Here is a 12990-nt window from a genome sequence, read left to right as displayed (position 1 = left end):
ATTATCTCTCCCTAAATCTTTTGTCGTGTCTTGTCTTTTAAGAATGCCCGTGCCTTCTTAAAGTTGCCTATTGCTTGAGTGAAATTGTTGATGAAGAAATGCTTTTTATTTAAGTGTGCATGCGTGTGTGCATTTTTAATCTATGTGGCGTTCATGGAGCAAGCTCTGCGTCCTTAAACAGTGGCTTTGCAGTCTGTGGTGTCTTCTCAACTCATTTCCTTGAAGACTACCTTTAAACTCCATCAGGGAATTTTAGTCAAAATTTTTCTCTTGCCATCAGGAGTGCATTTGGGTTTGTTTGAGGGGAAAAGCGTTTGTGGAAGAGCATGATGAATATTTGCAATCGTGGGAAAGACAGTCTTTGCACTGGATATTTAGAGAGAAAATAATCGATGCAAGGAATGGATTTAGGGAAAATGATTCTTTAGTCTCTAATGAGCAGCAAGAATTTGGGAAGTGACACGGGTCTGTTGTGCTGGCAGTTGGTGACTGTGTCCTTTGAATCTCAATTTGCTCTCCAGGGTTCAATTTTGAAAGAAGCCACATTTAAAACACTTCTTGAACCTTAAAGCTTTAAGATATTTAAAATGTTAGTGTCTTTGGAATCATGAAATAGTATGTAAAAGCATTCTCTGATTTTTTGAACTGGCAAGAGAGGACTTTGACAGGAGCTATTTGGGCTCCCTTTCCCAAAGATTGTAGCCCTGGATTTGAGTTTGGGGATTTTGTCTGCCTCATCAAACACACACACACACACACGAACCCAGCTCTTTATTCACCTTGGAAATAATAGTATTTGGATATGGCTCCTTTGGGGTAATCTCGTTTGCAATGATGTTCTTGAACTACATTTTAAATATAACTTGATAAGGTTGATGAGAAAGTGGTGATGTTATTGTTTGCTCCCTTGTTTGTTACTTTAAGATCAGAGGTCTCTGTAATTGAAACAGTCCCATAACAAACTGAAAGTCTGTAATGTGCTAAATTAAGAGTTACCAAATTTTGGTGCTAAATTTGATCACCAAAAACCAAAAATGTCTAGATGGAAAGGGATGAGAGCATGGAAAACATGAGCTGGAAGCGACATTTCAGTTTGAGATATGACTGCTTGTCTGTATCAGATGGTAGTGGTGGTTTCTGTTATTATTGCGATTGCTATTATTTTTATATTTCTGTTTCCTCTGAGAAAGCTCTTGGCAGAGCCAGGAAAAAAAATGTCTGCGATGCTAGTCTGTATAACACTTGTTTTTTTGCGTTTTTTTTTTTTTTTTTTTTTTTCTCCCCTGTTAATGTAGGCAGGCCTTCCCCATTCCATTGCTTACCTGGCTTGAAATAATGCCATTTATGGCTCATGTATTATAGCAGTGAATCAGGGCACATACACATCTACACACATGCTCCCCCTCCACCATGTGGGTGGCTGTTCATGTCTGATGTGCAAATCTGCTGTCATTATGCTGTCAAGTTCCATGTCCGGTTTTTCAGTCTCTTTGGAAATGATTCTGAAAGGAGAGGGGCTGTGAAGGGGGCCTTTGAAATTGTCTTGGCCACAGGACCCAGAAAGTATTATTTAATGGCGTCAGAGGGGGTTTGGGGCCTCAAAGCATGCTATCCTTGACTTGGTGTGGGTGAGAAGCTGAGGTTTTTATGAGATTAGTACCATGGTGTAAACATGATCTGGGAAGTTTGCTGGCATTGATTCTTATTAATTACTCTTTGGTCCGTTTGTGGAGACCCCCTGGATGGAACTGAGAACCTATTTCTTTGCAAAGATAATTTAGTGAGTTTTCTTTTTTTTTTTCCCTTAGCTTCAGTGTATTATTTGAAGTAAGCTTATATCTTGTCTGGGCACTTTGTTTTGATACAGTGTTGGAGAGTGGGGAATGGCTCTTTGCTGGGCAGCTGCAGACCTTTTTTTGTTTTGTTTTGTTTTTTGTTTTTTCCATTCAGCAGCTGTTTGACCTTGGGCACTTTTTTTCCTCCTCGGTGGGTTTGAGATTCCCAGTAACATTGGCATTTTTGGATGCTTCCACTAGGTGACCTCCAAGTTCTTGCATTTTATGATTTTATGACCCCTAGACACTTGAAGTCAGTGGGGGTGGGGGGAGATGAACTGGAAAGACAAGTGAAAAGGAAAACAAAATGTTAATCAAAGGGTGATGGGAGGAGGGGAAGGATATCTGGTAGTAGAGCCTGGATAACAAGTTTAAGCTAAGGGATTTTTTTTGCCTAGTTATTTGGGAAGGAAACTGGGACAACAATAAGGGAACGCTTTTTGACTTTTTTCCCCCCAAGGGGAGCAGGGGTCTCTGAGACTAGTCTTTGATCTCGGTTTATGACTTAAGTAGTGTCATGAAATACCTTATCCTCTGTGAGCCTGACAGACCTTTGGCAGAAAGCCTCTGGGAATGTATGTGTGTAGGGTGTGTGGCAGTATGTTCATGGTGGGGTGTGTGGGGGAGCACACTCCTGAGTGTGGATGCGGGGTGTGGTGGTAGGAATGAGGAAAGACGGTATTGAGTTCCACAGTTCTGAATGGCCTCCTTGTGCTAGGACCTGTAAGGATTTCACAAATGCTAGGATGGATGGGTATCACCCATGCCAGTCCTCTTTTCACCACCTAAAACCCCTCAGGCTAAGGAGGTGTCTTGAATGAGCCCTTCCATTAGTAATTTAGCTGTTGAAATGGGTTAGCGCTTTTAAAATTGTCTCCAGGCAAATAAAGGGATGTTGCTAGCCAGATGGCAGGCCACCATCTAGCAACCAGAAGGGAATTTGAGAGTGGAGAACAAAAGGTAGCAGTGTGACTTTTTACTTGTGTGAATCCTAAAGGTTTGGCATTTCTCCTTCAGACTTGTGAGGACATTTTTCTCTAGCAAAAAAAGAGTGGGAGAAAATGAGAAATGCAGCCCAGAGAAGTGGAACCCTATGCATTTTGACTTGTCTTCTTTTTTCCTTCCTCCTCTGCCTTCTCTCTTAATCTTTCTCCTTCTCCCTTTCTTCCCACCCCTGACACCACCTCCTCCTCCCACCTCCCCACTGTAAATGGGTGAGAAGTAAAAAAGACAAGAGGACTTTTCCTCTCTGATTTGTCCCAACTTTTCCCAATAATGCTCCTCCATTCCATTCCCTCCTCTCTGGCCCCTTTGAGTAGAGGATAAGCTTTTGCTATGTAGGAGGGACAAAATCCCAGCTTAGGGATTTTGGCTCCCGGATCCTCATCAAAGAATTAAAGAAAATGCCCTCTACTAGTATCCTAGCAACCCCTGTATCACTGAGTACCCACTGGGCTCCAGAGCCCACCCTTTAAAGGCCCAGGCACCAGTGACTCTAGAGAAAGAGGGCTAGAGCCTAGCGGGACTTGGAGAGATGCTTTTGGGGAGGGAACAAAGAAAGAACAGAATCCCCATTTCCCGCAAATGCCTCGGAAACATGTCCACAGCAGACATATACAGCCTAGCCTCATCCAGCTATGAGATTGTTTATTAGAAAACTCCTGGGTTCAAATTCCTTTCTAGTCAGTCCCATCTCCTTAAGATTAACTGTGCCATTTCACTGCCTAGCTTTAGTGCCAGAAGCTCTGCAGGCCCTGAAAAAACAAATTTTTTCACCCTGACTTTTGGCTGCATCAGGGAGGGGGTGAAGTGATATCTTGGTGGGAACAAACTGAACAGCATTCTTCCATTGAGACAGCCTCCATCTGTCAGAACCTGCAGTGTGCTTGTGCAGTGTGCCCCAATTTTGTCTGTGGCTTGGGGAATCCTGATCAGCCTAGCTTTATAGAATTGGGGAATTTTTCTTTCTGTGGTTTTGGTGTAGTAGTTTCTGACGGGGGAGGCTGGACAAGTTGAAAGAGCAAGTTTGATAATGGAGCTGGTGAACAGGGCTTGGACCCTGGCTCAGAGACTCTCACCCACCGGTGTGTGTGTATGTGTGTGTGTGTGTGATTCAGCTACTAGGGAGCTGAAAGATTCCAACAAGGCTGTAGGTGAGGTGCTCTTCTGCCCTTGAGGTGAGGCCCAGATTGAGAGCAGCCAGAGGTCACAGTCTGGTGGTTTGAGGGATGGTAACAAAGCATGTCTTCCTCTTTAACCTTTGTCTGCCATCTCAGCCTCTGGTCCCTTGGCCTGCAGAGTGCTTGCTCTGGGCAGGGATGTAAGAATTGAGCCTTTTCTCCCAAAATAACTGCCTCCTCAGAAGACCTCCTACAAGGCATCTGGATCTAGCTCCAGTGGCTTTGCCCCAAGAAATGGAATGGAGGAGGGGAATCTTGGACTCTCTAGCTCTTATTTCCAGCTCTGCAACTTGTTCTAGGCCAACCAAGTCTCTGGCTTTCCAAGAATCCTTGATGAAAGTTTAGCTTCTCCAGTATCTGCCCAGAGTGTCTCCTTCTGTCTTAGGTGGATCTAGCTCTGTAGAGTATTTAGTTTATTGTACTTTGCTCTAGCACCAAAGTACAAAGAGGAAAAACTAGAAGGGGAAGAACCTAGAGGGGAGAGAAGCCTCAGGAAGCAGTCCAGTAATGACAATACTAATAACTCCTTATCAGCGCATGGGCCTATAGAGTTTACGCAGGAATTTCACACCCTTTCTAACTGGAGCATCACATCAGTCTTGTGAAGTGGGTAGAGATGATTGTTATTCCCAGTTTTACAGATGAGGAAAGTAAGGGTCAGCAAGATTGTTGGGATGGGAGTGGGTCTGCCTTTCAAACAGAGAGGAGAGTCAGAGTTGGTCATTCCTAGGTAGTGTGATGTTGAATGTGGGGAGGGAGGGCCTGACGCAATGGTTCACGCCTGTAATCCCAGCACTTTGGGAGGCTGACGCGGGTGGATCACCTGAGGTGAGGATTTTGAGACCAGCCTGACCAACATGGTGAAACCCTGTCTCTACTAAAAATACAAAAATTAGCCGGGCGTGGTGGCACGCGCCTGTAGTCCCAGCCACTCGGGAAGCTGAGGCAGGAGAATGGCTTGAACCCAGGAGGTGGAGGATGCAGTGAGCCAAGATTGTGCCACTGCACTCCAGCCTGAGTGACAGAGTGAGACTCCATCACAAAAAAAGAAAGGAAAGAAGGAAGAAAGGAGGGAGGGAGGGAGGGAAAGGAAGGGAAAGGGAAAGGGAAAGGGAAAGGGAAGGAAGCAGGGAGGGAGATTTGGGAGTCATCCCTGAAGTCATACTAGCTTCCTCAGCTACTCACGTTTTTAATGCTTTTTAATAACTTTCATTTGTATAGCACTTTTGCTCAGAATTTTCATTCAATAAAATGCCTTTTTTGTCTTGAATATACATTAATGAGTTCTATTTAGTTTTATGAAAACTCACTATTTGGGATCTTCAAGGTGAAAGGCCAGTGTGAATTGCTGAAGTCTAAAATACAGAATGTTTTGAAGGAACTGTAGTTTTCATACAATTGTTCTTCTCTTTGAAGCACACTTATTTTTCTGTATTTCTTTAAAAATGTGCTGCCCAGAACTGTTCATGCTACTCTAGGTGCCACCTGACTGAGATCAAGTGCAAAAGAACTTTGTTTTGTCTGTGAAATGTCTAATAATGCAGCCTTCTACTGATTCTCAACCCTCACTGAACATTCAGATCACTTGGGAAGCTTTTTTTTAAATACCCATGCCAGGCCCCCTATCTGAGAGATTCTGATTTAATTTTCATGGACTAGATCCCAGGGAGCTTTATTTATTTATTTTTTAATTTAAAATTCCCCAAGGTGATTCAAATGTGCAGCCAGGGTTAAGACTCAGCCTTTGAGCATGTAGGTCCAAACCGTTTCCTGTCTAGTCCAGTCCTCTACTCTCTTGTGAAGTTGGCCACTTTAGGGTTTTTTGAACCAAATATGCTACATTTTGTCTTAATATGTTGGTCCATTATTCTAGCTTTCTGTGGATTTTAAACTTTTTTCTTCATGCTGTGCTACAAATTAGCAGTCCCTTCTAGCACTGCATCAGTTAAACTCTATTTTGTTTGGTTGGACTATTGTTCTAGCCTTTGGGAGGTTTTTATTTTTTTTCTTCATGTCACACAACAGGTTAGCAGCCTCTTCTAGCATTGCATTATTTGAACACTGAATAAATGTCATTTGAATTGTTGATTCAAAGAAATGTTTACTATGATATGATTAATGCTAGCTCTTCTGTCACCTCACCAGAGCCCCTCTTGGAGTTGGGACATGTTAATTTTTGTATGTATCTGGTCAACCAGTGCAGACTGCACCTGGCTGTGCTAGCATTTATCCTACCAAGGTGTTAATGTGAATAATATAGCATGATAGATTTGTTGTATGCTTTGTGGGCATCAAGATATGCTAGGTTCTTAGCAAGCGTCTGCCAAACTGATAGCCCCATCAGAAAAGGGAGTATAAGTTACTTGGCCTCTTACTCATGGTAAATCTGGTTGTGGGCTCCAGAGCTTCTTGTTTTCTTTCTGTGCCTACAAAGTGAATGTTTCTAAACTGGGTTCAGAATTTGGCGGAGGGTCAGTACTACAACTGTAGTTTCTGTGTATTACTTTCTCCTCTTTGAAAAAGCAGGACATAATGGGTTTAGCTTTAAAACAGAATATATTTTGTGCTCAAAGAGTTCCGGAAACTCTTTGTGTATGTTTCTCTTGTTGTTTTACTTAATTGTTTCCATTAACCCAGTGGTTCTCAGCACTGGCTGCACGTTGGAATCACCTGGAATATTAAGAGTAACAACAATTCCTAGAATCTTTGGGAGAGATCTGATTGAGTTGGTCGTAGTGGCTTCCTGGCATCAATATTTTTCTAAAAGTTCTCTGAGGTGATGGGAATGTTCAGCCAGGGGTGAGAATGACTGCTATGGAATGCTTCATAGGAAATGTTAGCTCAGTCTGTCTGACTTATCACACATGTGACTAGGCAAGCTTCACAGATGGTGAGATTTTATTCTAGGACTGTGGGGGCCTTGATAAGTTCCAGGGGCTTGTGCTCACTCTAAAAAGGAGGAATCAACCCTAGGGAATGAGTAGTCTGGAGACCTAATTGTATTTAAAATAATGAGCTGTGAGATGGTTTGAACCCTTCAGGAATAAAAAAAATTCAGTTCCTACACATTTGCTATCATGATGGGGAAGATTCTGCTCATTTACTAGTGACCTCAGGCAAATTACTTCTCTCCTCTGAAATTTGGTTTTCTTCATCAGCAAAATAAGGATGGGTGAATTTGATGACTTCAAAGATTTCTTCTAGCTCCAATAATATGTGCTTATTTTGTGATCAACACGAGTACGGATATTATTTAAATCTAGCAGGTAATCCAGAGATCCATTTTAGCAGGTTTAGAATACACAGGATGGTTTTAAGGATAGCAGTTTTGCCTTTTTAATTATACTTGGCTTAGGTTTCTTTTAGAACAAGTGAACCTAGGTTGTATTCTTTGAGCACACACTGGCTGCCAAGCAGGAAAGGAGACTGTATGAACACGCACTGGCTGCCAAACAGGGAAGGAAGTGGTACAGTGAATTGAGTAGCAAGGGTGTGCCAGTTTGGGATTCTGTTTATTAAAGAAATATCTCATATGGATAATTGAGAATTGCCTCTCATAGATATAGAACCAGTCTCATAGGTCTGAAAAAGATGGATTGCTTTGACAGCTCAGAGCCCCTTCCTGCAGTACTTTAAGTAGCCATTCACTTGGTTAATAATACTACTTCTATTAATAAGAATTTCAACAAATGAGGTTTCCTATTTATTTCATGGGCTTCTTCCTCAAACCTAAAATTAGTTAAGAAAGTGAGGCTCATAGAGATTAAGCAGCTTACTCAATGTCACACAGGTAGTGGTAGTGACTAGTGGTAGTGGTAGTTCTAAGGCGTCTTGATACCACATCCTGCAGTGCTTCTGGTATAGCCCGCATAGTGGACTCTGTGGTCAGGATGCAGTCATAACTCTGAGAATTAAAGGGGTTTTACTGACATAGAGCAGTATTCAGGAGGAAGCTTTGAAGAAAGGAGCAAAAAGGGGCAATGTGGAGGAAGGAAAAAGGTTTAGAGAGGGATGTGTTCAGGCCAGTTTTTCTCTTGCCCTTATCACTCTTGTGTGCTAGTTTCAGGCCCCTGATGGGAATTGGGCATTGATCTTTGAGCGCCAAGTTTGAGTGTTGGTAGCAGAGAAGAAGGAAAGTTGTACATGCATGGCAGAAGGATAGCATATGGAAGGCAGACATGCAGTAGGAGAAAAAAGAAAAGGCCTCAGGAGCCCTAGGATTAAGCCCTGGCTTTGTACCTACCTTGCTGCCAGATCTTGATCAAGGCCCTTCCCACCTAGGTCTCAGTTTCCATGTCACTAAAGTGAGAGTGGTTTCAGTAAAAGAGCCATGTTCTCAAATGGAATGTTAGCCAGAAGCTTCTATATAAAACAGGAAAAAGCACAGCTCGTCTGGTTGAAATGGGCATGGGGCAGGTATGGAGGACAGAGTCTAAAGTTCCAGGCAATCATCTTGCCTATGCAGATTTTGGTCACTAGAGGAACTGGAATTAGAAGAGCAGAGATGGCTCTGCCAAGTCCAGCCATAGTGCTTGGGGAGATAGGGAACCCTTGGATGGTGTTGTGTGATGGGGGTGGGTATTTCATTTAAGTGGCCAGGATTTACAGAGAATCACATAGGGGAAGATATTAAAGTGCCTAGTACAACACACTGCCCCCACTCCTTTTTTTACAAGTGAGAAAACTAAGGCACAGTAGAGGAAAGGGACGTGTCCAAGGTTGCAGTGATGGTTCTGGGATTCTAATTCTTTAAATAGGGCTCTTGCCTGCTGTAACTTGCTACCTGCCCTATAGGTTTCTGGCTGTATGCTCCCTTGGCTGGATCAGAGACCTGAATGCTCTTTCAGGTTTGGTTGGAGAAAGCAAGCTGACAAGAGGCTGGGAGAACAAGAGCATTATATAACCTCCTGGAGGGGGAGCAGGCCTGTTAGTAGTCCTTGAAGTTCCAGGGAGTGGGATGGGGGTGAGGGGAACACAGAGTCTCCTGAAGGCCACATTAGCTCTCCTGAGGCAGAGAGCAGTAGATGCAGCCCTGTGAGTGGCCATGTACCCTCAGGGCCCAGAGGAGGCCGGCACTGCACATCCATAGCCAGCTCTGGGAATGGCTTTGGCAGCTGATTTCTCCGCCTGCCTGCCTTCATTAGAGAAAGGAAAGCCATGCACCTCCGTGCCCAGCTGGCTACAGGAAGGATGTACTAAGAGCCCACCCCCCACCCCCTCAGAGTGTGGTGCCTAAAGGCAGTAGCTACTTTTAGCTGAACCTCCCACAGCCTCTCCTCCACCTACTCTCTCCCTCCTCCCTCTGTGAATTGTGCAGGATGGCAAGAAGGCTGGGCAGTAGGTGCCTTGGCATTGGGATAGAGGCAGAGGAGGAGCTAGGCATCTCTAGGAGGGGCTCTGATAAGCCCTGCGTGGCAGGAGGGCTCAGAAAAAAGCAAAATGATGAGACTGCTTTGTGCTTAGGACCCAAAGGGAGTGGAGGGATTTATTAATTTCCTTTGGAGCATGCAACCAGCTGAGGTGCATGTCTTGTAAATTTAGACTGAACTGCATGGGAAGACTTACACTGTACTTGGATTAAGAGGAAAGCAACTGGGGCTAGTGGATATTCACTTGGTTCTTGACTACTCCCCTTGAACAGTCTTAGGTTTTTCAGTGGGTTTTGTACATCATCTCACTTGATTTTCTCTGTGGCCCTATGAAGTCGGTAGAGCTGAGATTATCTCCATTTCAGAGGTGAGAAAAAGAATGTTCAAAGACTTACTGTCACATAGCTGCTTCCAGCCTGGCCTTCTGGGCTTCAGCTCTGGAAATTATAGTGCCACTTAAAGTCACTGCAGACAGCTATATTTTCTAGAAAAAGAGGTGCTGGAGCTGTCCTGATTCTAATCTCCTCATTGTGGAAGCTGGGGAACTAGGCCCAGAGAAGAAAAGGACTTGCCCAAGGAAATGTGGTACATTTATAGTAGTGCTGGAATTAGAACATTGCCTGGCAAGGATGTGAATTCCTGGACCTACAAGATGTGCAAGCCACTGTGGTCTTTCAGGGGTTGTTTGGGGAAACCTGTGTGGTGTGATGGAAAGCAAAGTGTCACAGAACTAGGAGTTTGTTATTTTTCAGTTCAGGCAGAAATTATCTGTAGATGACTGTCCCAGTGGAGGCCTGACACTCAGTAAGCCCTCTGTAAAGGTTTGGTTGAATGAAAGATGTACACATGAGTAAAATGGAGGTACAAATGTGAAGTCAGTTGCTGTGTGACCTTGAACAAATCCCATTGTTTCTGTCCCTCATTTCTCTCTGTCATTTTTGGAGGACTCTTTTTACTTCTCTCCCTTGGAAGAAGAAAGGCCCTGTGACCTGACCCATGTCTTGGGTGCTTGGTGGAAAACTGTTTTGTTTTTTGATTTTTGTTGTTGTTGTTGTTTTTAAATAAGCTTTCTTTTATTTATTCCAAGCTCCATTTCCCATGCAGTCACATACGTGTTGCTATGAATAGCAGACTAACTTTCTCTCTCCTCATCTCCTGCAAAGTTAAAAGAGGGACTTGGAAGAAAACCAAAATGAATTGTGTTTTTATTTAGCACCTTCTTTTTTTTTTTTTTTGAGACGGAGTCTCGCTCTGTCGCCCAGGCTGGAGTGCAGTGGCCGGATCTCAGCTCACTGCAAGCTCCGCCTCCCGGGTTTACGCCATTCTCCTGCCTCAGCCTCCCGAGTAGCTGGGACTACAGGCGCCTGCCACCTCGCCCGGCTAGTTTTTTTGTATTTTTAGTAGAGACGGGGTTTCACCATGTTAGCCAGGATGGTCTCGATCTCCTGACCTCGTGATCCGCCCGTCTCGGCCTCCCAAAGTGCTGGGATTACAGGCTTGAGCCACCGCACCGGGCCACCTTCTTAAGTCCATCAAGCCATAAACCACTTAGGGACATGGCAATTAAAAAACAATTCTGGCCTCTAGATCCTTGGCTAGAATTTGTGTGGATTATTGAGTTTTCATGATATGATCAAAAATTGCTTTAGAAATTGCAGGTTCTTGCCCAATGAGCTGTGTAGAACAAATCAACTTATATTGGCATTATCTTCACTTATACTTGCATTATTTTGTTTGGAAACATCTCACTGATCTGAGGACAGGACAAGAAGATAAAGACTATTATATAGTCTTCTGCTCCTGACACATGTGTTTTCTCCATTACACTATGAGGTGGCCAAAGCCAAGATTATTTTCCCAATTTTATGGCTAAGGAAATTGAAGCTCAGAGAATTGCTTTGATTGACTCGGGTCAGTACTGTATCGTAAAGTCAGTGGTGTGCTAGGAAGAACATAGCATATGGAGTTAGATATTACCAACTCACCAGTACCAAGTGTCTCTAGGCAAGCCATTTATTAAGATTCCTTCTGTAGTTTGCTTCTAAGTATTTTGTTGTTGTTTTTTGTTTATTTGTTTATTTTTTGAGACGGAGTCTTGCTCTGTCACCCAGGCTGGAGTGCACTGGTGGAATCTCAGCTCACTGCAACTTCCGCCTCCCAGGTTCAAGCAATTCTCCTGCGTGCCACCAAGCCCAGCTAATTTTTGTGTTTCTAGTAGAGACGGGGTTTTGCCATGTTGGCCAGGCTAGTCTCAAATTCCTGACCTCAAGTGATCCACCCACCTCAGCCTCCCAAAATGCTGGGATTATAGGAGTGAGCCACCACACCTGGCTCTAAGCATTTTTACAAAAGTTAATCAAGATAGAAGAAAGAAGTAGGCAGATGCAACTGGATAACTGGATAGGTTGGCATTGAACCATTAATTGGTATTTTGGTGCATCCACTGGATCTACAATAAATTCATCTGGATATCATATTGTCCAGGGATACATGAAAGGCCTTTCAAAATGAAGAAAAGTGGCTCCAGATTCTGCAGTCTTTTGTGACCTACTTAGTTTGGATGTTTTTGTGGGTTTATCTGGCTGTGTTCTTAAAGACTGGGCCTTGATCCTAAAAACTGGCTCTTTACCATTACCAGTGTCTATGGTCATCACAAAGGATGGAGAAGAATGATTTGGATAAAATACATGTCATTTTGCCTGGGCTTTGGTGGAGATTGTATGCCATTGCTTTTACTCCAGTTGGTTCAGGCCACTGGGAAAATGAGTGTGGAATGACAGAAATAGGGAGACAACCAATAGCTTGCTGAGGGTTAGAGAGGGCCTAGCTGGGATGAGACATCTGCAGGTGCTAATCCACATGCACATATCTACACACTGGTTCTTTGTGGTGCTGGGAGGAGGGAGGAGAGTTTGTCCATAGTACTTTAGCTGATAAGTGACTGGGTAACAGTGAGAGGAACCCATGCATTGAGCTCGTTCCTTCAGTGTGCTGCTGGGGAAACTGAGGTCTAAGGAGAGACAGGAACTTGCCCAAAGTCTCAGAATTTGTCCTCGATCTTCACCCATTCTCTCTATTCAGCCATTGGCTAATTTACCTTACATTTACGAGGCTCTTTAGATGAATGAAGGGTGGCTAAGCCTCTTGGGAAAAGCACCTGTGATTACCACATTCAGGAAGTGACAGAGATGAAATTTGAACCCAGGTCTTTTGTGCTGCTTAAGAGCAGATTGACCCAGACTTGAAGGAAAGCTCTTAGAAACAAATTGATGGGGAAGAAAATTGATTCAGGTTTGCTGTCTATCCATGCTCTATGCCTGTACCTTCACATACACATACATGATAGATCATATGCGATGCACACTTACACATACTCAGACACATAGGCTGTATTTGGGACACACATGGGACACACAGCTGGAGCATATTTTCACATTAACACACTTGGAACACACATTCGTTTAAACATGGGAGGAATATTCACACTTGCACATTCTCAGCACAGGCAGGGTACACACACAGGAACACACACGAGGGATGCTTGTGCACATCTGCATGTGTGAATGCACATGGATGCATATAAGGCACAATTGTGCACCCACATAT

General features: G+C 43.7%; 1 protein-coding gene across 13 annotated transcripts in view; it reads left to right on the top strand.

Moving 5' to 3' along the window:
* ARHGEF9 (Cdc42 guanine nucleotide exchange factor 9) overlaps positions 1–12990 on the top strand; it is a 156008-nt gene that overhangs the window by 33463 nt on the left and 109555 nt on the right. The window contains exon 1 of one of the 13 annotated variants that reach the window (XM_017954707.3): positions 18–4621. The exons of the other annotated variants lie outside the window; for them this stretch is intronic. The gene's annotated coding sequence lies outside the window, so the exon portion shown is untranslated. Of the gene's footprint in view, positions 1–17; positions 4622–12990 lie in introns of those variants that run through there. 13 annotated transcript variants of the gene reach the window in all.

Source organism: Papio anubis, chromosome X (genome assembly GCF_008728515.1).
Source record: "Papio anubis isolate 15944 chromosome X, Panubis1.0, whole genome shotgun sequence".
NCBI classification, from domain to species: Eukaryota; Metazoa; Chordata; class Mammalia; order Primates; family Cercopithecidae; genus Papio; species Papio anubis.
The sequence above is the reverse complement of the archived record's forward strand: the minus strand, read 5'-3'. Positions and strand labels throughout refer to the sequence as shown.